The sequence below is a fragment of the Petromyzon marinus genome, assembly GCF_048934315.1.
Source record: "Petromyzon marinus isolate PM22_M1 ecotype Great Lakes invasive population chromosome 67 unlocalized genomic scaffold, UKy_Petmar_22M1.pri1.0 chr67_unloc.4, whole genome shotgun sequence".
NCBI lineage: Eukaryota > Metazoa > Chordata > Hyperoartia > Petromyzontiformes > Petromyzontidae > Petromyzon > Petromyzon marinus.
The window spans coordinates 9,663-36,726 of record NW_027422594.1 but is presented as its reverse complement, the minus strand read 5'-3'; the positions used below and the strand labels follow the sequence as shown (position 1 = coordinate 36,726).

Below are 27,064 nucleotides of genomic sequence, written 5' to 3'. Positions count from 1 at the left end.
CCACACACAGTCAACCACTACACACACCACACACACATAGTCAACCACACATATAGTCAACCACACACATAGTCAACCATCACACGCACCACACACACACACATAGTCAACCACACACATAGTCAACCACACACAGTCAACCACTACACACACCACACACACACACATAGTCAACCACACACATAGTCAACCACACACAGTCAACCACTACACACACCACACACACACATAGTCAACCACACACATAGTCAACCATCACACACACCACACACACACACATAGTCAACCACACAGATAGTCAACCACACACATAGTCAACCATCACACACACCACACACACACACACATAGTCAACCACACACATAGTCAACCATCACACACATCACACACACATAGTCAACCACACACATAGTCAACCACACACATAGTCAACCATCACACACACCACACACACACACACATAGTCAACCACACACATAGTCAACCACACACAGTCAACCACTACACACAACACACACACACATAGTCAACCACACACATAGTCAACCACACACATAGTCAACCATCACACACACCACACACACATAGTCAACCACACACATAGTCAACCACACACAGTCAACCACTACACACACCACACACATAGTCAACCACACACAAAGTCAACCACACACATAGTCAACCACACACATAGTCAACCACACATATAGTCAACCACTACACACACCACACACACATAGTCAACCACACACATAGTCAATCACTACACACACCACACACACATAGTCAACCACACACATAGTCAACCACACACATAGTCAACCATCACACACACCACACACACACATAGCCAACCACACACAAAGTCAACCACACACATAGTCAACCATCACACACACCACACACACACATAGTCAACCACACACATAGTAAACCACACACATAGTCAACCATCACACACACACATAGTCAACCACACACATAGTCAACCACACACATAGTCAACCACTACATACACCACACACACACATAGTCAACCACACACATAGTCAACCACACACATAGTCAACCATCACACACACCACGCACACATAGTCAACCACACACATCGTCAACCACACACATAGTCAACCATCACACACACACACACATAGTCAACCACACACATAGTCAACCACTACATACACCACACACACACATAGTCAACCACACACATCGTCAACCACACACATAGTCAACCATCACACACACCACACACACACATAGTCAACCACACACATAGTCAACCATCACACACACACACACACATAGTCTACCACTACACACACACAAGTTTTAAACTTGCACAGTAAAGTAATTGTACTTTTTTCATTAGCTACACAGCCCAGATAATTCGGCAAATCGCAAACCTTAATACACCCAGTCGTTCATAAAAGCTAAAGGCAGTATAGTACTATAGTATTAGAGCAAGTGCCGCATGCAGCTAGTGCGGGACCTGGAGCACGTTGTTGTATTTTTTAAAGGGGCTCTACATTTATTTAAAAACACGTAAATATTAATAACACATCTTCTTTGGTTCTTTCGGTAAAGTCACCACGTAGAATGAGAATAAAATAATAAATTAATATAATAAAATCACACAATAAAATTATCACGACGTTTCGGCCACAACACAAGCGGCCTTCTTCAGGTGAAGGGACGAGACTGTCTGATGAAGGCCGCTTGTGTTGTGGCCGAAACGTCGTGAGAATTTTATTGTGTTATTTTATTTTATCAATTTATTATTTTATTCTCATTCTACGTGACTTTACCGAAAGAACCAAAGAAGATGAATCCTTGCAGTCACGAAAGCTTTAAGTCGAAAATTAAAAACACAGTTTTAAATCTTTACTTAAAGCTTTCGTGACTGCAGGAATTCATAATGTTTGGGTCTTTTGGTAAAGTCACGTAGATGGGTTTCAAAGAAAAGAACGTTCTTTTATTTGAATCTATCTACGGAAAGCTAATTGTTATTTTTTTCATTTGCCAAACAGCCCGGATAATTCGACAAATCGCTAACCTTAAACAACCCGCTCGTTCGTACAAGTCGAAGGCAGTATAGTACTCTAGTTACAAAGCAAGTGCAGAATCGCTGAACCGGAATTGAGAGCTCGATTGCATTTCGCTAGCGGGGCCCCTTGAAAGTGCGGGGTGCTGCCCGCTAGCATGTGGAGCTACTTGTGCTATCGGAATCATTATAACAGTTATCATTATATCACTATAATAGCATTATTATAATAATATAATATAATGATTATAGCTTAATAATATAATTAGAATATCATCATAACATAATTATAATAATATAATTATAATATAATATAATCATAATATAATAATATAATTATTATATCATAATATGATTATAATATAACATAATTATATAATTGTAATATAAGTAGAATATAATATAATTATATAATAATAGAATTATTATAATATCATAATCTTATTAGAATATAATAACATAATTATAATAATACAATTATAATAATATATTTGTAATATAATTATAATATAATTATAATATCATAATAACAATTATTACAATATTATTATAATACATTTGTAATATAATTATAATAATATAATTATACAATTACAATTATATAATTATAACACAATAATATTATAATATAACTATAATAATATAATTACAATATAATTATAATTGTTATAATTATAATAATATCATGAAAATCCGGCACATGTTCGTAGCGCTAACCGCTCCGTCACGGTGCTGATCGCTAACAGCACTTGCCCCAAAAGGTCTGCTGAAGGCTAACACGGGGGACCTTTGTCTTTGTGATGATGATGATGATGGGTGGTGGTGGTGGTGGCGGTGTATGTGAAATGTAGACGTGAGTGGTGCACACACACACACACGTATACACACATACATACCCTCTGTTAGCACCACGGTTGTGACGATAGGACGAAGACACACAGACACAAAGACACACAGACAGACACACACACAGACACACACACACAGATACACACAGACACACTCACAGACACACAGACACACACAGACACACACACAGATACACACACAGACACACTCACAGACTCACAGACACACAGACACACACAGACACACACACAGACACACACACAGACACACACACAGACACACACAGACACACTCACAGACACACTCAAAGACACACACACAGACACACTCACAGACACACACACAGACACACTCACAGACACACACACACAGACACACACACAGACACACACACAGACACACTCACAGACACACAGACACACACACAGACACACACACAGACACACTCACAGACACACAGACACACACACAGACACTCACAGACACACACACACACAGAGAAAGACACACACAAACGTTTGCGGATTAGTCAAAGGAAACGTCTGATAACCTCACACAGTGGGCGACGTTTCAGGCAATGGACCTTCTTCAATCTCTATGTGGGGCCATGGATCTCTGTGTCTATGGGTCTCTGCGTGAATCTATGGGTCTCTGTGTAAGTCTGTGGGTCTCGGTGTGAGTCTGTGGGTCTCTATGTAAGTCTGTGGGTCTCTGTGCGAATCTGTGGGTCTCTTTGTGAGTCTGTGGGTCTCTGTGTGAGTCTATGGGTCTCTGTGCGAGTCTGTGAGTCTCTGTGTGAGTCTTTGGGTCTCTGTGCGAGTCTGTAGGTCTCTGTGTGAGTCTATGGGTCTCTGTGCGAGTCTGTGAGTCTCTGTGTGAGTCTTTGGGTCTCTGTGCGAGTCGGTGGGTCTCTGTGTGAGTCTATGGGTCTCTGTGTGAGTCTGTGGGTCTCTGTGCGAGTCGGTGGGTCTCTGTGTGAGTCTATGGGTCTCTGTGTGAGTCTATGGGTCTCTGTGTGAGTCTGTGGGTCTCTGCGTGAGTCTGTGGGTCTCTGTGTGAGTCTGTGGGTCTCTTTGTGAGTCTGTGGGTCTCTGTGTGAGTCTATGGGTCTCTGTGCGAGTCTGTGAGTCTCTGTGTGAGTCTTTGGGTCTCTGTGCGAGTCTGTGGGTCTCTGCGTGAGTCTGTGGGTGTCTGTGTAAGTCTGTGGGTCTCTGTGTACAGAGTCTGTGGGTCTCTGTGTACAGAGTCTGTGGGTCTCTATGTGAGTCTGTGGGTCTCTGTGTACAGAATCTGTGGGTCTCTGTGTGAGTCTGTGGGTCTCTGTGTACAGAGTCTGTGGGTCTCTATTTAACTCTGTGGGTCTCTGTGTACAGAATCTGTGGGTCTCTATGCAACTCTGTGGTTCTCTGTGTACAGAATCTGTGGGTCTCTGTGTGAGTCTGTGGGTCTCTGTGTACAGAATCTGTGGACCTCTGTGTAAGTCTGTGGGTCTCTGTGTGAGTCTGTGGGTCTCTGTGTGAGTCTGTGGGTCTCTGTGTACAGAATCTGTTGGTCTCTGTGTAACTCTGTGGGTCTCTATGTGAGTCTGTGGGTCTCTATGCGACTCTGTGGGTCTCTATGCGACTCTGTGGGTCTCTGTATACAGAATCTGTGGGTCTCTGTGTGAGTCTGTGGGTCTCTGTGTACAGAGTCTGTGGGTCTCTATGTGAGTCTGTGGGTCTCTGTGTAACTCTATGGGTCTCTGTGTACAGAGTCTGTGGGTCTCTGTGTGAGTCTGTGGGTCTCTGTGTACAGAGTCTGTGGGTCTCTGTGTGAGTCTATGGGTCTCTGTGTAAGTCTATGGGTCTCTGTGTACATAATCTGTGGGTCTCTGTGTACAGAATCTGTGGGTCTCTGTGTGAGTCTGTGGGTGTCTATGTAACTCTATGGGTCTCTGTGTACAGAATCTGTGGGTCTCTATTTAACTCTGTGGGTCTCTGTGTACAGAATCTGTGGGTCTCTGTGTGAGTCTGTGGGTCTCTGTGTGAGTCTGTGGGTCTCTGCGAACAGAATCTGTGGGTCTCTATGCAACTCTGTGGGTCTCTGTGTGAGTCTGTGGGTCTCTGTGTACAGAATCTGTGGGTCTCTGTGTGAGTCTGTGGGTCTCTGTGTGAGTCTGTGAGTGTCTGTTTGAGTCTGTGGGTCTCTATGTGAGTCTGTGGGTCTCTGTGTGAGTCTGTGGGTCTCTGTGTACAGAATCTGTGGGTCTCTGTGTGAGTCTGTGGGTGTCTATGTAACTCTATGGGTCTCTGTGTACAGAATCTGTGGGTCTCTGTGTACAGAATCTGTGGGTCTCTGTGTGAGTCTGTGGGTGTCTATGTAACTCTATGGGTCTCTGTGTACAGAATCTGTGGGTCTCTATTTAACTCTGTGGGTCTCTGTGTACAGAATCTGTGGGTCTCTGTGTGAGTCTGTGGGTCTCTGTGTGAGTCTGTGGGTCTCTGCGAACAGAATCTGTGGGTCTCTATGCAACTCTGTGGGTCTCTGTGTGAGTCTGTGGGTCTCTGTGTACAGAATCTGTGGGTCTCTGTGTGAGTCTGTGGGTCTCTGTGTGAGTCTGTGAGTGTCTGTTTGAGTCTGTGGGTCTCTATGTGAGTCTGTGGGTCTCTGTGTGAGTCTGTGGGTCTCTGTGTACAGAATCTGTGGGTCTCTGTGTGAGTCTGTGGGTGTCTATGTAACTCTATGGGTCTCTGTGTACAGAATCTGTGGGTCTCTATTTAACTCTGTGGGTCTCTGTGTACAGAATCTGTGGGTCTCTGTGTGAGTCTGTGGGTCTCTGTGTGAGTCTATGGGTCTCTGCGTACAGCATCTGTGGGTCTCTATGCAACTCTGTGGGTCTCTGTGTGAGTCTGTGGGTCTCTGTGTACAGAATCTGTGGGTCTCTGTGTGAGTCTGTGGGTCTCTGTGTGAGTCTGTGGGTCTCTATGCAACTCTGTGGGTCTCTTTGCGAGTCTGTGGGTCTCTGTGTACAGAATCTGTGGGTCTCTGTGTGAGTCTGTGGGTCTCTGTGTGAGTCTGTGGGTGTCTGTTTGAGTCTGTGGGTCTCTGTGTGAGTCTGTGGGTGTCTATGTGACTCTATGGGTCTCTGTGTACAGAATCTGTGGGTCTCTGTGTGAGTCTGTGGGTCTCTGTGTGAGTCTAGGGTCTCTGCGTACAGAATCTGTGGGTCTCTATGCAACTCTGTGGGTCTCTGTGTGAGTCTGTGGGTCTCTGTGTACAGAATCTGTGGGTCTCTGTGTGAGTCTGTGGGTCTCTGTGTGAGTCTGTGGGTCTCTATGCAACTCTGTGGGTCTCTGTGTGAGTCTGTGGGTCTCTGTGTACAGAATCTGTGGGTCTCTGTGTACAGAGTCTGTGGGTCTCTGTGTACAGAATCTGTGGGTCTCTGTGTACAGAGTCTGTGGGTCTCTGTGTACAGAATCTGTGGGTCTCTGTGTGAGTCTGTGGGTCTCTATCCAGGGGCCCGGCACTCACTTCTCTGTGGTCGACGGAGCGGCAGGAGGGAGCCATCATGGGGAGGAGAGGAGATCAGACAGCGGCGTTAGCTCATCGTGACGGGGGAAACGATGGTGATGGTGGTGGTGATGTTGATGGCGCTGATGGGGCCGATGGTGCTGATGATAATGATGCTGCTGATAATGATGATGCTGATGATGATGGTGCTGATAATGATGGCGCTGCAGATGATGTTGCTGATGATGGTGGTGCTGATGATGCTGATAATGATGATGCTGCTGATAATGATGGTGCTGATGATGATGTTGCTGATGGTGGTGCTGATGATGCTGATAATGATGATGCTGCTGATAATGATGCTGCTGATAATGATGCTGATGATGATGGTGCTGATAATGATGGCGCTGTAGATGATGTTGCTGATGATGGTGGTGCTGATGATGCTGATAATGATGATGCTGCTGATAATGATGGTGCTGATGATGCTGCTGATGATGCTGCTGATGATAATAACGATGCTGCTGATAATGATGGTGCTGATGATGATGCTGATGGTGCTGATAATGATGGCGCTGCAGATGATGCTGCTGATGATGGTGGTGCTGATGATGCTGACAATGATGGTGCTGATGATGACGGTGCTGCTGATGATGTTGCTGATGATGGTGGTGCCGCTGATGATGATGCTAATAATGATGGTGCTGATGATGGCGGTGCTGATGATGATGCTGATGATGATGGTGCTGATAATGATGGCGCTGCAAATGATGCTGCTGATGATGGTGGTGCTGATGATGCTGACAATGATGGTGCTGATGATGACGGTGCTGCTGATGATGTTGCTGATGATGGTGGTGCCGCTGATGATGATGCTAATAATGATGGTGCTGATGATGGCGGTGCTGATGACGATGCTGATAGTGATGGTGCTGCTGCTGCTGATGTTGCTGATGATGATGCTGCTGACGATAATGTTACTACTGATGATGGTGCTGATGATGATGATGGTGCTGATTATACTACGTAACACAATTTGTGTCCTTGGGCAGTAAGTGTTATTTCGTAATTGCTTATCCCTAAAAAGTACAGAAAGTGGCTATTGTTATTCGCCCACAAACTCTGCCTTTTGCGACCGGGACAGCGATATTTATAAATGTACATAATTTTCAACGAGAAAACGGGCGAACGTGTCTCTTTTCGTTCACGTAAAGTCAGAAAACATCAACAGCAACAACACGCGAATCAAAAGTCACATCTATCTATACTAAAAGCGATACAAAAATGACTGCAAAAACTTTGGAAGTGAGTCGTTTTTCGTGATTTGCCATTACACCCTAAATCGCGTTCACGAATCGCCCCACCCCTCCCCTCCCACCAAAACGTGGCCTCCCATCGTGTTCCCGTTGTACCGTCCTTGTTAGCGGCGTTCAAAGTCCCGCATATCCTGGTGGACAAGCGCCCTCGCCTTGCCCCTCCGAGCACGCTCACCTCAATATCCTTGAATTGATCAAGACGGGTATCCGGGATGCGGGCTTCCAGGGACATCCTACAGCCCGTTGAGCCGCAGTTCTTCAACAGAATCTCAACCAGCTCCTTTGCCAGTACCAAAGTATGATGATAGGGTTTTAGCACCTTTTTTTTTGGTCTGGCTACAAAACCGAAAACCTTTGAGCCGTGTGACGTCCTTTTGGCGTCCTCTGGTCGAGCACCAATTGGGTTTCGAGGCTCAAAAGAAAGCCGTCCCCTTGGTGTGGACCAATCAGTTTCAAGGACAATGCATCATATATTCTAGATTAAAAGATTTCGTGACTGCTAGGATCCATACTCTTTGCTTCTATTGAGTAAAGTCACGTAGGTAAAAAAATAATGTTATTTTATTTTTTACCTACGTGACTTTACCCAATAGAACCAAAGAGTATGAATGCATTTATTATCATAGTGTGTTTTTTGTTTGCATTTTGACTGCAGGTATTGTAGGTTAATGCAGTAAACATTAATCCTTGTAAAAAGGTTTCACAGTTGTGTTGCCAGAAAGAAGGGTAAAAGCCCTATTATTACATTTTAGTACTGGCAAAGGAGGTCTAATGATGATGATGCTCACCCCGAGCCCTCATTACTTTGATAGTGGCATTGTCTTTAAGCTGTGTGACGCCTTTTGGCGTCATCTGGTCGAGCACCGTTTGAGAACAGGCTCTAAAGAAAGCCGTCCCTTGGTGTGGACCAATCAGATTCAAAGACAATGCATCATCATATTTATCAGAGTGTGTGTTTTTTATATTCTTGGTTCTTTCGGTAAAGTCACGTTGAAGGGAAGCAATAAAATACCAAAAAATATATATAAACCAATACAATTCTCACGACGTTTCGACTGCAACACAGTCATTATCACACCTGATGACTGTTCGTGTTACATCACCACCTGATGATGACTGTTTGTGTCACAGGCGAAACGTCGTGAGAATTGTATTGTTTTATATATATTTTAATATTTTATTGTTTTCCCTTCTAACGTGGTGACTTTACCGAAAGAACCAAGAATATGAATCCCTGCAGTCACGAAAAGCTATAAATCAAAAGTGCGTGTTTTTTCGCTTGCATTTTGACTGCGAGTATTGACATGAATCCTCGTTAAACAAAAGGTTTAAGTTTTGTTGCCAGAGAAAAAAGGGGGAAAATCTCCCCCCCCCCCCCTCAATTATTACAGCTCCGAGTAGTTTTGGACCTCGTGATTGCCCAGGAAAGCCACGAAACCACTCCGACAAAGCTGTCCCAAGCCGCCTTCTCCTTACTGCTGAGCTTCTTGGCGAAGTCATTGCACTCCAGGATCTTCTTCATCTGTGGTCCGACGAAGACACCGCCGGCTTCGACCTTCGCCTCAGGCAGAATTCGGGAAGAAGTCTTGAAGGTAACTTGAAGAGGCTGCCGACTCCTTAATCTACAGCTCTTGACAAATTGTTTCACACGGGGCCCAATTTGATGCGCAGCGGTGAAATCGGCACCTTCCGTGGGGGGGGGGGGGGGGGGGGGGGGGTGGGTCCATCGGTGGCTTCCACTTGACGTTACACGGAAGTCCTCAGCAAGGCCAATATCCCCGGCATCCACGCACCTTGCTTGCGAAGGGACGGCTTAGAGAGATGGACTGGCCACGTGACCAGAATGCCCACCCCCCCCCCCTCCCCCCCCCCCCCACCCCTCCGCAAGACTGCCAAAAACCGAGTCTACCTTTGGCGAGCTGAAGAATGGCGAGCGGAGCGCGGGTTGGTCCCACAAAGCACACTGCCAAGGGACGCCCTGAAAGCTGCCTTGAGAGCTTCGGATTCGACCTGAAAAGCCGGGCGAACCCCCGGGCTCAGGAACCGAGCTGCCTGGAGAAGAGTAAAAGTTCGGGACGGTGCAGTCCCCCGTGAGGGCAGATCGACCGAGGAAGGACTCTGCAGCAAGGAGAATTCCGGCCTCGGATTGGCCTGTTCAGCCATTTACGCACTCGTCAAAACCCAACGAAGTGACAACTTGATGGACGAACGAGAGAGAGTGAGAGAGCGAGAGAGAGAGAGAGAGCGAGAGAGAGAGAGAGAGTTCCTCCCCACGGAGAACTCGGTCCGCCGTGGCCAGTCCCACCTGTGGCGTCCCCGCTGCCCCCAAAGGCAAAGGCAGCCGGGAAACCTGGTGAAGCCCCGCCTTTGGGGACCCATCAGGAATTGCCTCCGTTTCGAAGTCTTCCGATGATCTCCCAGCCGCGCTCGTCATACTTCCAGGCGTCCGGCAAGGGGCTCGACGCTGCTGCAATCCTCTTCGAGGTGCACCGAGCGAGGCAGGGGAAAGAGGCGGGGTTACTTGTTGCCATCATGGGGCAGCAGCGCGGCTTCGGGGCTGCTGCTGGATGAGTTGGCGCAAACGAAAAGGCGCCACTCACTCTGGGCCACAGGCGATTCCGATTGCCTCGAACGGACCGGTCACACCGTGGCAGAAAGCGGATCCCCGTCTTGACGACGGGCGAAAGAAGCTGCAACGAAAATGTTTGGCGACGCTTCCTCCGATCTGCGACTTGCGCAACTTTCATCCGACAGGTCTTTGCCGTGCCTGCACGCGGCCGCAGCAGCCGATCATTTTGCTCACCTGATCCGCGGACGCTTGCGTCGCGACGGACACGTCGCGTCTCTTTCATCGTTGTCTTCTTGTCTACGTGACTTTGCCGGAAGAACCAGCGAGCGAGAAGTCCCGCTGCTTAAGGCCCAGACGTCAAAAAGCTCGGCCAATGGACTTGGTGAGACCAAGATCTCCGATCGAGTCGCTCAGGTCTTTTTGGGTTGGGGTTGGATGGGTTTCTATCCTCGAGCTGCTCCGCCTCCGAATTTTGTCACCCGGATGGACGGGCGCGTCTTCCTCACCCTCTGACTTGCCGCTCTCTTCTAGAGACGGCTGCTCTCTCTCTCCGGAGGAGGAGGAGTGGGTACGGGGAGCTCGTGGCAGCGTGGCACCGGGGCGATGGATGAACGGAGGCCCGGATAAATGATAGCAGGTGCATTCTTGCCGGTCCGACGTTTGGAAGGGTCCACCATGCAGAAGAAGTAGCAGTTGTTGTAAATAGGTTCTTACCCTTTTATCTGGCACAAAAAACTGACACCTTTATTCAAGGCATCATGTCTGCAATAACCACAACACAAGCAGTCAAAATGCAAACAAAAAGAGACAACTCTGATAATAATATTATTGGCACTGTCCTTGAATTTGATTGGTCCACACCCGAAACGGCTTTTCTTAGAGCCCTTTAGTCTCCATTGGTGTTGGACCAGATGACGCCAAAAGGCGTACAGCTCAAAAACAGCGCACTATCAGAGTATTGAGGGCTCGGGGTGAGCATTTACATTGAGAGATCTCCTTTGTTAGCAACAAGATATAGTAATAGGTTTTTACCCTTTTATCTGGCACAAAAACTCTCAATACTCTGATAGTGCGCTGTTTTTGAGTTGTACGCCTTTTGGCGTCTTCTGGTCCAACACAAGTGTGAGACTAAGGGCTCTAAGAAAAGCCGTCTCGGGTGTGGACCAATCAAATTCAAGGACAGTGCATATCATTATCAGAGTTGTCTTTTTTTGTTTGCATTTTGACTGCTTGTGTTGTGGTTATTGCAGACATGATGCCTTGAATAAAGGTGTCAGTTTTGGTGCCAGATAAAAGGGTAAAAACCTATTACTACATCTTGCTACTGGCAAAGGAGGATCTCGTAAAGTCGCAGTTGCTGGAGTGGTCGGTGGGTTCCCGACAAATTCTTGGGATTGCGAACCTCATGGCTCACTTTTGCCCCCCGCTGTACCATCCTAACAAAAATAAATTTATTTCCCCCGTGACTAATGTGTTGGGAGAATCCCACAGAATTTTTTTCCATACGTGACATATATATATTTTCTCTCCCAATAAACATTGTTCAATTGGAAAACGTTCTCTAATTAAAAACTTTTCCAATTAAAAATTATTATTTTTTACAAGCAACAATTGTCCGCCTTACCTTCCAGAGTCTGTTTTGCATTGCTCGCCGGTGAGATGAGGTGCCCGGCAGGCATGCCATGCCGAAACAACATGCCTTGTAGGCCTCACACGTCTTAGCAGATGCTTTCACAGAGTGCTTTGTCCGCTTTTGGCCTTGATCAATTGGCTGCAGACATGGCAAAATGCGTCTGCCGGAACGCTCGCAGCCTCTTGATGCCATCTCAGATAAAATGCAGATATGTTTACACTTAGGCAGCTGGAACTAAGCTGAACCAGTGGGCTTAAGGCCCCCTGTATTTCAACTACCATTGATATTACTGGAAAGTTGTAGCATGTCCAGAAGTTACTCTCCAAGTTAACGCAGCACTGAATCTATCCGGAATATTTCTGGCAAATAGGTCAAGTTCTAAATATCACTGTCCTGGTCACTAAAGCAAAGTTTGTGGGGAATAATCATAGCCACTTTCTGTACTTATGAGGCATGAGCAATTAGGAAATAACGCTTACTACCCAGGGACAGTAAGCGTTATTTCGTTGCAGGTGATGATGTTGCTGATGATGTTGCTGCTGCTGATGATGTTGCTGATGATGATTTTGCTCATGATGATGATGATTTTGCTCATGATGATGATGGTGTTGCTGATGATGATCATGATGATGTTGGGTCTCACGGGACACTTCGTAGACATCGTCCACGGGTTTGGGGTGCATCAGCGTGAAGGGCAACTCCACCAGCAGATCGCTGTCTCACCATCACCACCACCATCAGCAGCAGCATCAGCAACATCATCATCATCAGCAACATCATCATCATCATCATCAGCAACATCATCATCACGCACACTTTCAAAAAGACAAAGGTCACCCGTGTAGCCTTAACGGACTGTTAGAGCATGTGTTGTTAGGGAGGACACGCATACACATAGACACAAACACACAGCCACACACACACAGACACACACACACAGACACACACAGACATACACACACATACACACACAGACACACATACAGACACACACACACACACAGACAACAACAACAACAACAACCGCCATTCGCCACTAAGTGGCGGTGACGTCACCACGACGCTTGTGCCAGTCTATGTGCACCCTGAGGCCACGTGAAGTGTCGAACGCCCGCTGGCAGGAGGTCACGGGGCAGACCCAGGTGCCACGGGTCGACTGACTGAGATGACTGGCTGATGCACCACCTGTGCCCCCTACTGTGCCAACCTGCTGTGCTTTAGCCACCCGGCGCTCCGCTCGTTGTTGTGAGCGTCGCTCCTCCGCCCTCCGTTGTTGTTGGAGGGCGACTACCTCCAACTGCCCAGTAGCATCCTTCACGAGCCTCCTCCACAGAGGCCGATCTTGACACCGCTGGTACCAGTCATCGGCAAGTCCACTCAGCTCCACGTCCTCCTGTACCACATCACTCCATCTCTCCTCTAGCCCGCGCCCGCTTAGCCCCCTCAATCCGGCCGAACAAAAGCTGTTTCGGCATGCGTTGGCTGGGCATGCGGGCTACATGACCCAGCCATCGCAGCCTTCCCTGCCGGAGGAGCTCACCGATGGGACCTTGCCCAGATCTTTCAAGGATTTGTGAGCTCCTCACACAATCCAGTCTGGTTAAACTCAGGATGGATCGTAGGCAGGCCAACCTAAATGTTTCTAACCGGCGAAGATGATCCATTAGGGGGGTCCATGTTTCGCAAGCGTAGAGAAGGGAGGGAATGACCGTGGCCGAGAAGACCTGAAGCTTAGTGCGGAGCGACAGACCAGGTAGCTTCCACACAGCGTTACGCAACCGATGAAAAGATATTGCCGCTCGACTGATTCGGAGTGAGACCTCTGCTGTTAAACTGGAGCCAGTCATAAGCACACTGCCCAGGTATGGGAAACTCTCCACTCTCTCCACAACTGCCCCATCACCGATTGGGAGTTGTGGGGGTGGAGTGTCCGATGGTACAAAATACCCAGGCAGGCGCTTAGTTTTGGTGGGGCTGATGGTAAGGCCCCACCTCTTAGTGGCACGCTCCAGTCTCAGCAGCAGCGTCTCCAACTCCTCCTCTGAATGAGCAGCTATTACCAAATCATCAGCATACATAACGTGGTTGAGTAATAGGGAGCCATCCCTTGACCGCACCAAGGCATCGATCAGCCTTCCATTATATCTGTACTATATGGAGATTCCCCCGGTACAGCTATTGAAGGCTTCACGAACTACATGGTCAAATAGATGTTAAATAATGTGGGAGCCAGAGGACATCCCTGTCGCACCCCAAGGTGTACAGGGAATGGCTCTGACTCCCGGCCACGTAGTTTTACCCGGGCCCGCTCACCATCATGAAGGTCCTTAATGATCGTGAGCAGAGGGTCAGGTACTCCAAAAGCGCGAAGAACGACCCAGAGCCCAGGCCTACTGATGGTATCATAGGCCTTGACCAGGTCAATAAAGCAGAGATGTAGGTCTTGTTGGAATTCCCTACACCTCTACTGTAGCAGACAGACAGAAAATATGGCAGCTGTGCAGGACCGCCCTTTCCTGAAACCGTATTGGGGCTCCGCAAGCCTCTCCTCAGCGTGCCTGGCAAGGCGATGCTGAATAATCCTTGCCAGGACCTTTCCCGGCACACTGAGGAGTGAGATTCCCCTGTAGTTGTTACAGTCTGTGAGGTCCCCCTTCTTAAAGAGGGGGACCACCAGGGCATCCTTCCAATCCTGCGGAACCCGTCCAGTGGTCCAGACCGTTGTTATTATGTCATATAGGGCAGTCTGTGCACAAACGCCAACCTCCCTCAGCATTTCGCTTGGGAGATCATCTCTGCCCGCTGGCTTTCCTGGTCTCAGACTCCGGATCGCCTTCAGTACTTCCTCAACAGATGGCACCTCAGCCAGCCACTCACAGGGGGTGACTTCTTCCAATATTTGAGGCACCGCAGCCTCAGCAGGGTCATCCTCACCTTGTGCCACGATGTTTACCTGGCTGAGGGATTTTCCCTCCCCCAGGACCTCACAGAAATGCTCAGCAAATCTGCAAACCTGTTCCTGGGGGTCGGAGATTGGATGACCGTTTTTTCCCCTAATGATGGTAATAGGTGTGGCGCTGCAGGTTACTTTTTTGATGGAGTTAAATAGAGATTTGTGATCGCGGGCCACTGAGGCAGACTCCATCTCCTCAGCAACCCGCGACCACCACCCATCCTTGCAGCGCCTCACGGCTCTCCGAACCTCCGAGCGAAGGCTGCGGTAAGCCTCCTCATTCTCTGACGTGGGATTCTGTAGCCGATGACAGTGGGCCTGTCGCTTTTTCTCAACCATCCTGAACACCTCCTCTGTCAGCCAGGGTCTCTGGGGAGGTCTGCACCGCGTACCCAAAGCAGCCATTGCAGCTGCATGAGTCACAGTCCTAAACCTCGCCCATTTACCCTCGACATCAGGAGGAGTCGGGGACGATGCCAATCCCAGCTGCAAGCGATGATGAAATTCTCGCTTGCAACTTTCATCAGATAACTGAGACCAGGCCGCTTTAGGTCGGAATGGGGTCCTGGGTGTACACCCACCACCGGAGTGGAAGAATGGCAGGCACATCTTACAGATGACTAGTCGATGGTCAGAGGGCAGATCAGCTCCACGGTAGGTCCTGGTGTCAAGGACATGGGCTCCCATCCGCTGGTCTGTCACTATGTAGTCCAGCAGATGTTCTTGCTTGGACCCGGCATGCATCCATGACATTGTGTGGATGCGCCGATGCCGGAACAGCGTGTTGGTAATTACAAGCCCATGGGCTGCACAAAAATCTAGCAGCCTCCTACCGTTGTTATTGAGCTGATCTGGCCCATGCCCTCCAATAACTCCAGACCAGGTGCCAGTATCATGACCAACTCGGGCATTGAAGTCACCCAACATGATGACTCTATCCCGAGGGGCCACTTTAGCCAGCACCTGTGATAGGAGGTCATAGAAGACATCTGACTCATCGGCTTTGCCTGCATCCCTCCACGGATGTTCATCTTCGGTGGGGGCATAAGTAACCACGACCACCATTCCTCGCCTCCGGTTGATGGGAAGGCGAGCCCAAAGTAGCCTGGGGCTTACAGCTTCCCACACCTCACCGCCACGCTCCCACGCCCCCTTCATTCTTTTGTTCAAAAGAAGAGTCACACCCTGTTGTTTGGCAATCTGCCGCCCCGAGTAGAGGACTGTCCACCCCTCATGGTGGTAGGAGCCAGAGCCGGTCCACCGGACCTCCTGAATGCCGCATAGATCCAGGCGGTACCGGTCCAGCTCCCGACAGAGGAGTGGCAGCCTCTCCTCCGCAGTGAGCGTTCGAACATTCCACGTGGCCACCCGTAGTCGCTTTTCGTTGTTTCTGGAGGAGCCCCGAGGGTGGATATTCAATCTCCTGGCTCCGCCAATTGGGGTTTGGCCAGGAGACATAGACGCCTGGCCCCCCGGGGCCTCCGGCACAAGCTTATTAGTTACATATTTCAGTTTAACTCGTGGTTTCGTGGTAATTTATTGAAGGTGGAGGGGTTACCAGCCCCTCGCACCCGTCCAGAGCCCCCGTTTAGCCCCTGTGGTGGACACATATGCCATGAGGGGAGGAGCCAATCAAAATTGGATCTCCCCCCACAGCACTGTCCACGACAGAGTTGCCCGTCCGGCACCGCGAGGAGGTACACACACAGACACACATACAGACACACACACACAGACACACACACACATTCACACACACAGACACACACACACAGACACACACACAGACAAATACACACACAGACACACACACACATACACACACAGACACACACACACAGACACACACATACAGACACACACATACAGACACACACACACAGACACACACAAACACACACACAGACACACACACAGATACACACACACATACACACACAGACACACACAGACACACACACACAGACACATACACACACAGACACGCACACACAGACACACACACACACATACACACACACAGACACACACAGACACACACACAGACACACACACAGACACACACACACAGACACACACACAGACACACACACAGACACACACACATACACACACACAGACACACACACAGACACTCACACAGAGAGACACAGAGACACACACACATACGTACACACACTGACACACACAGACACACACAGAGACACACACACAGACACACACACAGACACACACACACACAGACACACACATACACACACACGGACATACACACACAGACACACGCTCACTCCCACTCAACGGCACTGTGGCGGTGCCACTGCAAGTGTGTACAGTACGTGGGGTGCTGTGTCGAGTTTTACCTGCCAGCGATATCTGCCAGAATCCTGTGGGGGTGACATCAGAGACATCTCATCACGTGACGAGAACACGCACCACCATCAGCAACATCAGGAGCAGCATCAACATCATCAGCAACATCAGCAACATCATCATCAGCACCACCATCATCATCAACAGCACCATCATCAGCAACAACATCATCATCAGCAGCAACAACATCATCATCAGCACCACCATCATCATCATCATCAACAGCACGATTATCACCATCATCATCAGTAACAACATCATCATCAACAGCGCCATCATCATCATCAACAGCGCTATCATCAGCAGCACAATCATCATCAACAGCGCCATCATCATCAACAGCACCATCATCATCATCAGCAACAGCACCATCATCAGCAACAGCACCATCAAAATCATCATCAGCAACAGCGCCATCATCATCATCAACAGCACCATCATCATGATCAGCAACAGCACCATCATCAGCAACAGGACCATCATCATCATCAGCAACAGCACCATCATCATTATCAGCACCACCCCCCCCCCCCCCGTTCCTGATGAAGGCTCCTTGTGTGGCGATCGAAACGTCGTGATATTTTATTATTTTTGTATTCACTTTATTTTCATTTCCATTATTTTATTGTTTTATTTTTACCGAAAGAACCATAGGACAGGAATCCCTGCAGCACACAAACGTTTGAAGGCAATGTTCAAATTTGTAAAACTCGCCAACACTGTTAAAATATGATCCCTGACCTGGTCACTGTGATCCCTTACCCTGGTCACTGTGATCCCCTGGTCACTGTGATCCTCTACCCTGGTCACTGTGATCCCTTACCCTGGTCACTGTGATCCCCTGGTCACTGTGATCCTCTACCCTGGTCACTGTGATCCCCTACCCTGACCACTGTGATCCCCTACCCTGGTCACTCTGATCCCCTACCCTGGTCACTGTGATCCCCTACCCTGACCACTGTGATCCCCTGGTCACTGTGATCCCCTGGTCACTGTGATCCCCTGGTCATTGTGATCCTCTACCCTGGTCACTCTGATCCCCTACCCTGGTCACTGTGATCCTCTACCCTGGTCACTGTGATCCCCTACCCTGGTCACTGTGATCCCCTACCCTGGTCACTGTGATCCCCTGGTCACTGTGATCCCCTACCCTGGTCACTGTGGTCCCATACCCTGGTCACTGTGATCCCTTACCCTGGTCACTGTGATCCCCTGGTCACTGTGATCCTCTACCCTGGTCACTGTGATCCCCTGGTCATTGTTATCCCCTACCCTGGTCACTGTGATCCCCTACCCTGGTCACTGTGATCCCCTACCCTGGTCACTGTGATCCCCTGGTCACTGTGATCCCCTACCCTGGTCACTGTGATCCCCTACCCTGGTCACTGTGATCCCCTGGTCACTGTGATCCCTTACCCTGGTCACTGTGATCCCCTGGTCACTGTGATCCCCTACCCTGGTCACTGTGATCCCCTGGTCACTGTGATCCCCTACCCTGGTCAGTGTGATCCCTTACCCTGGTCACTGTGATCCCCTACCCTGATCACTGTGATCCCTTACCCTGGACACTGTGATCCCCTACCCTGGTCACTGTGATCCCCTATCCTGGTCACTGTGATCCCCTGGTCACTGTGATCCTCTACCCTGGTCACTGTGATCCCCTACCCTGACCACTGTGATCCCCTGGTCACTGTGATCCTCTACCCTGGTCACTGTGATCCCCTACCCTGGTCACTGTGATCCCCTACCCTGGTCACTGTGATCCCCTGGTCACTGTGATCCTCTACGCTGGTCACTGTGATCCCCTACCCTGGTCACTGTGATCCCCTGGTCACTGTGATCTCCTACCCTGACCACTGTGATCCTCTACCCTGGTCACTGTGATCCCCTGGTCACTGTGATCCCCTACCCTGGTCACTGTGATCCCCTGGTCACTGTGATCTCCTACCCTGGTCACTGTGATCCCCTGGTCACTGTGATCCCCTACCCTGACCACTGTGATCCCCTACCCTGGTCAATGTGATCCCCTGGTCACTGTGATCCCCTACCCTGGTCACTGTGATCCCCTACCCTGACCACTGTGATCCTCTACCCTGGTCACTGTGATCCCCTACCCTGGTCACTGTGATCCCCTACCCTGACCACTGTGATCCCCTGGTCACTGTGATCCCCTACCCTGGTCACTGTGATCCCCTACCCTGACCACTGTGATCCCCTGGTCACTGTGATCCCCTACCCTGACCACTGTGATCCCTTACCCTGGTCACTGTGATCCCCTACCCTGGTCACTGTGATCCCCTACCCTGACCACTGTGATCCCCTGGTCACTGTGATCCCCTACCCTGGTCACTGTGGTCCCCTGGTCACTGTGATCCCCTGGTCACTGTGATCCCCTACCCTGGTCACTGTGATCCCCTACCCTGGTCACTGTGATCCCCTACCCTGGTCACTGTGGTCCCCTGGTCACTGTGATCCCCTACCCTGGTCACTGTGATCCCCTACCCTGGTCACTGTGATTCCCTACCCTGGTCACTGTGATCCCCTACCCTGACCACTGTGATCCCTTACCCTGGTCACTGTGTACCTCTACCCTGGTCACTGCGATCCCCTACCCTGACCACTGTGATCCCCTGGTCACTGTGATCCCCTACCCTGGTCACTCTGATCCCCTGGTCACTGTGATCCCCTACCCTGGTCACTGTGATCCTCTACCCTGGTCACTGTGATCCTCTACCCTGGTCACTGTGATCCCCTGGTCACTGTGATCCCCTACCCTGACCACTGTGATCCCCTACCCTGGTCACTGTGATCCCCTGGTCACTGTGATCCCCTGGTCACTGTGATCCTCTACCCTGGTCACTGTGATCCCCTACCCTGGTCACTGCGATCCCCTGGTCACTGTGATCCCCTGGTCACTGTGATCCCCTACCCTGGTCACTGTGATCCCCTACCCTGGTCACTGTGATCCCTTACCCTGGTCACTGTGGTCCCCTACCCTGGTCACTGTGAACCCCTGGTCACTGTGATCCCCTACCCTGGTCACTGTGATCCCCAGGTCACTGTGATCCCCTACCCTGGTCACTGTGATCCCCTACCCTGGTCACAGTGATCCCCTACCCTGGTCACTGTGATCCCCTACCCTGACTCCTGTGACCCCCTACCCTGGTCACAGTGATCCCCTACCCTGGTCACTGTGATCCCTTACCCTGGTCACTGTGATCCCCTGGTCACTGTGATCCTCTACCCTGGTCACTGTGATCCCCTACCCTGGTCACTGTGATCCCCTACCCTGGTCACTGTGATCCCCTACCCTGACCACTGTGATCGCCTACCCTGGTCACTGTGATCCCCTACCCTGGTCACTGTGATCCCCTACCCTGGTCACTGTGATCCCCTACCCTGGTCACTGTGATCCCCTACCCTGGTCACTGTGATCCTCTACCCTGGTCACTGTGATCCCCTACCCTGACCACTGTGATCCCCTGGTCACTGTGATCCCTGACCTGGTCACTCTGATCCCTTACCCTGGTCACTGTGATCTCCTGGTCACTGTGATCCCCTGGTCACTGTGATCCTCTACCCTGGTCACTGTGATCCCCTGGTCACTGTGATCCCCTACCCTGGTCACTGTGATCCCCTACCCTGGTCACTCTGATCCCCTACCCTGGTCACTGTGATCCCCTGGTCACTGTGATCCCCTACCCTGGTCACTGTGATCTCCTACCCTGGTCACTGTGATCCTCTACCCTGGTCACTGTGATCCCTTACCCTGGTCACTGTGATCCCCTGGTCACTGTGATCCCCTACCCTGGTCACTGTGATCCCCTACCCTGGTCACTGTGATCCCTTACCCTGGTCACTCTGATCCCCTACCCTGGTCACTGTGGTCCCCTACCCTGACCACTGTGATCCCCTGGTCACTGTGATCCCCTGGTCACTGTGATCCCCTGGTCACTGTGATCCCCTACCCTGGTCACTGTGATCCCCTACCCTGGTCACTGTGATCCCCTGGTCACTGTGATCCTCTACCCTGGTCACTGTGATCCCCTGACCACTGTGATCCCCTACCCTGGTCACTGTGATCCACTACCCTGGTCACTGTGATCCCCTACCCTGGTCACTGTGATCCCCTACCCTGGTCACTGTGATCCCCTACCCTGGTCACTGTGATCCCCTGGTCACTGTGATCCCCTGACCACTGTGATCCCCTACCCTGGTCACTGTGATCCCCTGGTCACTGTGATCCTCTACCCTGGTCACTGTGATCCTCTACCCTGGTCACTGTGATCCCTTACCCTGGTCACTGTGATCCCCTACCCTGACCACTGTGATCCCCTGGTCACTGTGATCCCCTGGTCACTGTGATCCCCTACCCTGGTCACTGTGATCCCCTACCCTGGTCACTGTGATCCCCTACCCTCGTCACTGTGATCCCCTGGTCACTGTGATCCCCTACCCTGGTCACTGTGATCCCCTACCCTGGTCACTCTGATCCCCTACCCTGGTCACTGTGATCCCCTACCCTGGTCACTGTGATCCCCTACCCTGGTCACTGTGATCCCCTACCCTGGTCACTGTGATCCCCTACCCTGGTCACTGTGATCCCCTACCCTGGTCACTGTGATCCCCTACCCTGGTCACTGTGATCCCCTGGTCACTGTGATCCCCTGACCACTGTGATCCCCTGGTCACTGTGATCCCCTGGTCACTGTGATCCTCTACCCTGGTCACTCTGATCCCCTACCCTGGTCACTGTGATCCCCTGGTCACTGTGATCCCCTACCCTGGTCACTGTGATCCCCTGGTCACTGTGATCCCCTGGTCACTGTGATCCTCTACCCTGGTCACTGTGATCCCCTACCCTGGTCACTGTGATCCCCTGGTCACTGTGATCCCCTGGTCACTGTGATCCCCTGGTCACTGTGATCCTCTACCCTGGTCACTGTGATCCTCTACCCTGGTCACTGTGATCCTCTACCCTGGTCACTGTGATCCCCTGGTCACAGTGATCCCCTACCCTGACCACTGTGATCCCCTGGTCACTGTGATCCCCTACCCTGGTCACTGTGATCCCCTACCCTGGTCACTGTGATCCCCTACCCTGGTCACTGTGATCCCCTGGTCACTGTGATCCTCTACCCTGGTCACTGTGATCCCCTACCCTGACCACTGTGATCCCCTGGTCACTGTGATCCCCTACCCTGGTCACTGTGATCCCCTACCCTGGTCACTGTGATCCCCTGGTCACTGTGATCCCCTACCCTGGTCACTGTGATCCCCTACCCTGGTCACTCTGATCCCCTACCCTGGTCACTGTGATCCCCTACCCTGGTCACTGTGATCCCCTACCCTGGTCACTGTGATCCTCTACCCTGGTCACTGTGATCCCCTACCCTGGTCACTGTGATCCCCTGGTCACTGTGATCCCCTGACCACTGTGATCCCCTGGTCACTGTGATCCCCTGGTCACTGTGATCCTCTACCCTGGTCACTCTGATCCCCTACCCTGGTCACTGTGATCCCCTGGTCACTGTGATCCCCTGGTCACTGTGATCCCCTGGTCACTGTGATCCTCTACCCTGGTCACTGTGATCCTCTACCCTGGTCACTGTGATCCTCTACCCTGGTCACTGTGATCCCCTACCCTGACCACTGTGATCCCCTGGTCACTCTGATCCCCTGGTCACTCTGATCCCTTACCCTGGTCACTGTGATCCCCTGGTCACTGTGATCCTCTACCCTGGTCACTGTGATCCCCTACCCTGGTCACTGTGATCCCCTGGTCACTGTGATCCTCTACCCTTGTCACTGTGATCCTCTACCCTGGTCACTGTGATCCCCTACCCTGGTCACTGTGATCCCCTACCCTGGTCACTGTGATCCCCTGGTCACTGTGATCCCCTGGTCACTGTGATCCCCTTTTCACTGTGATCCCCTACCCTGGTCACTGTGATCCCCTTTTCACTGTGATCCCCTACCCTGGTCACTGTGATCCCCTGGTCACTGTGATCCTCTACCCTGGTCACTGTGATCCTCTACCCTGGTCACTGTGATCCCCTACCCTGGTCACTGTGATCCCCTACCCTGGTCACTGTGATCCCCTACCCTGGTCACTGTGATCCCCTGGTCACTGTGATCCCCTACCCTGGTCACTGTGATCCCCTACCCTGGTCACTATGATCCCCTACCCTGGTCACTGTGATCCCCTGGTCACTGTGATCCCCTACCCTGGTCACTGTGATCCCCTTTTCACTGTGATCCCCTACCCTGGTCACTGTGATCCCCTACCCTGGTCACTGTGATCCTCTACCCTGGTCACTGTGATCCCCTGGTCACTGTGATCCTCTACCCTGGTCACTGTGATCCTCTACCCTGACCACTGTGATCCCCTGACCACTGTGATCCCCTACCCTGACCACTGTGATCCCCTGGTCACTGTGATCCCCTGGTCACTGTGATCCTCACCCGTTACGGGAGACAAGAGCCTTCACACGGAGGACGTAGGAGACCAGGATTCCCATCACCTCCTTGTCCACTCCCTCTGACACCCTGGAGGGGAGGGGAGGTGGGGGGGGGGGAGCAAGGGGAGGGGGCGGGAGGATGGGGGCGCGAGAAGAGATGGGGTTGCTAGGCAACGCCGCCACACGGAGCTGCAGCCGTGGGGAGATCACCCACCTGGTCACCCACCCACCTGGTCACCCACCCACCTGGTCACCCACCCACTAACCCACCCACCTGGTCACCCACCCACTCACTCACCCACCCACCTGGTCACCCACCCACCTGGTCACCCACCCACTAACCCACCCACCTGGTCACCCACCCACCTGGTCACCCACCCACCTGGTCACCCACCCACTAACCCACCCACCTGGTCACCCACCCACTCACTCACCCACCCACCTGGTCAACCACCCACCTGGTCACCCACCCACTAACCCACCCACCTGGTCACCCACCCACCTGGTCACCCACCCACCTGGTCACCCACCCACCTGGTCACCCACCCACCTGGTCACCCACCCACTAACCCACCCACCTGGTCACCCACCCACTCACTCACCCACCCACCTGGTCACCCACCCACTCACTCACCCACCCACCTGGTCACCCACCCACCTGATCACCCACCCACTAACCCACCCACCTGGTCACCCACCCACCTGGTCACCCACCCACCTGGTCACCCACCCACTAACCCACCCACCTGGTCACCCACCCACTCACTCACCCACCCACCTGGTCACCCACCCACCTGGTCACCCACCCACTAACCCACCCACCTGGTCACCCACCCACCTGGTCACCCACCCACCTGGTCACCCACCCACTCACCCACCCACCCACCCACCCACTCACTCACTCACCCACCCACCTGGTCACCCACCCACCTGGTCACCCACCCACCCACTAACCCACCCACCCACTACCCCACTCACTCACTCACCCACTCACCCACCCACCTGGTCACCCACCCACCTGGTCACCCACCCACCTGGTCACCCACCCACTCACTCACCCACCCACCTGGTCACCCACCCACCTGGTCACCCACCCACTCACTCACCCACCCACCTGGTCACCCACCCACCTGGTCACCCACCCACCTGGTCACCCACCCACTCACCCACCCACCCACCCACCCACTCACTCACTCACCCACCCACCTGGTCACCCACCCACCTGGTCACCCACCCACCCACTAACCCACCCACCCACTACCCCACTCACTCACTCACCCACTCACCCACCCACCTGGTCACCCACCCACCTGGTCACCCACCCACCTGGTCACCCACCCACTCACTCACCCACCCACCTGGTCACCCACCCACCTGGTCACCCACCCACTCACTCACCCACCCACCTGGTCACCCACCCACCTGGTCACCCACCCACCTGGTCACCCACCCACTCACCTGGGCACCCACCCACCTGGTCACCCACTCACTCACTCACTCACCCACCCACCCACTAACCCACCCACTAATCCACTCACTCACTCACTCACCCACTCACCCACCTGGTCACCCACCCACCTGGTCACCCACCCACCTGGTCACCCACCCACCTGGTCACCCACCCACTAACCCACCCACCCACTAACCCACTCACTCACTCACCCACTCACCCACCTGGTCACCCACCCACTCACTCACTCACCCACTCACCCACTAACCCAATCACTAACTCACTCACTCACTCACCTGGTCACCCACTCACTCACCCACTCACCTGGTCACCCACCCACCTGGTCACCCACCCACCCACTCACTCACTCACCCACCCACCTGGTCACCCACTCACCTGGTCACCCACCCACTCACTCACTCACCCACCCACCTGGTCACCCACTCACCTGGTCACCCACTCACTCACTCACTAACCCACTCACTCACTCACTCACCCACTCACTCACCTGGTCACCCACCCACCTGGTCACCCACCCACTCACTCACCCACCCACTAACCCACCCACCCACTACCCCACTCACTCACTCACCCACTCACTCACCTGGTCACCCACTCACCCACTCGCTCACCTTATTCACCCACTAACCCACTCACTCACTCATTCACCCACTAACCCACTCACTTACTCATTCACCCACGAACCCACCCACTCACTCACTCACCCACTCACCCACTTGCTCACCCACTCACTCACCCACTCACTCACCCACTCACCCACTCACTCACTCACCCACTAACCCAATCACTAACCCAACCACCCACCCACTCACCCACTCACTCACTCATTCACCCACTAACCCACTCACTCACCCAATAACCCACTCGCTCACTCAATCAGCCACTAACCCACTCACTCACCTACTCACTCACTCATTCACCCACTAACCCACCCACCCACTCACTCACTCACCCACTCACCCACTCGCTCACCCACCCACTCACCCACTCACCCACTCACTCACCCACTAACCCACTCACTCACTCACCCAATAACCCACTCACTCACCCAATAACCCACTCGCTCACTCATTCACCCACTAACCCACTCACTCACTCACCAAATCACTCATTCACCCACTAACCCACCCACTCACTCATTCACCCACTAACCCACTCACTCACTCACTCACCCACTCACCCACTCGCTCACCCACTCACTCACCCACTCACCCACTCACTCACTCACCCACTAACCCAATCACTAACCCACTCACTCACTCATCCACTCACTCACCCACCCACTCACCCACTCACTCACTCATTCACCCACTAACCCACTCACTCAATAACCCACTCACCCACTCACTCACCCACCCACCCACTCACTCTCTCACCCACTCACCCACTCACTCACTCACCCACTAACCCACTCACTCACTCATCCACTCACTCACCCACTAACCCACTCGCTCACCCACCCACTCACTCTCTCACCCACTCACCCACTCACTCACCCACTAACCCACTCGCTCACCCACTCACTCACCCACCCACTCACCCACTCACTCTCTCACCCACTCACCCACTCACTCACCCAATAACCCACTCACTCACTCATCCACTCACTCACCCAATAACCCACTCGCTCACCCAATAACCCACTCACTCACTCATCACCCACTAACCCACTCACTCACTCACCCACTCACTCACTCATTCACCCACTAACCCACTCACTCACTCACTCACCCACTCGCTCACCCACTCACTCACCCACTCACTCACTCACCCACCCACTCACTCACTCATTCACCCACTAACCCACTCACTCACCCAATAACCCACTCGCTCACTCATCACCCACTAACCCACTCACTCACTCACCCACTCATTCACCCACTAACCCACTCGCTCACTCACC

At 51.9% G+C, this 27,064-nt stretch overlaps 1 long non-coding RNA gene across 1 annotated transcript; it reads right to left on the bottom strand.

The window, feature by feature from the left end:
- Positions 1–11,406: 11,406 nt before the first annotated feature.
- On the bottom strand, positions 11,407–23,897 carry LOC142907958 (uncharacterized). The gene is made up of 3 exons (XR_012931435.1): positions 23,695–23,897; positions 17,220–17,243; positions 11,407–12,617 (listed from the first exon to the last, which is right to left on the bottom strand). It is a non-coding gene; the product is annotated as an uncharacterized LOC142907958 (long non-coding RNA).
- Positions 23,898–27,064: the final 3,167 nt, after the last annotated feature.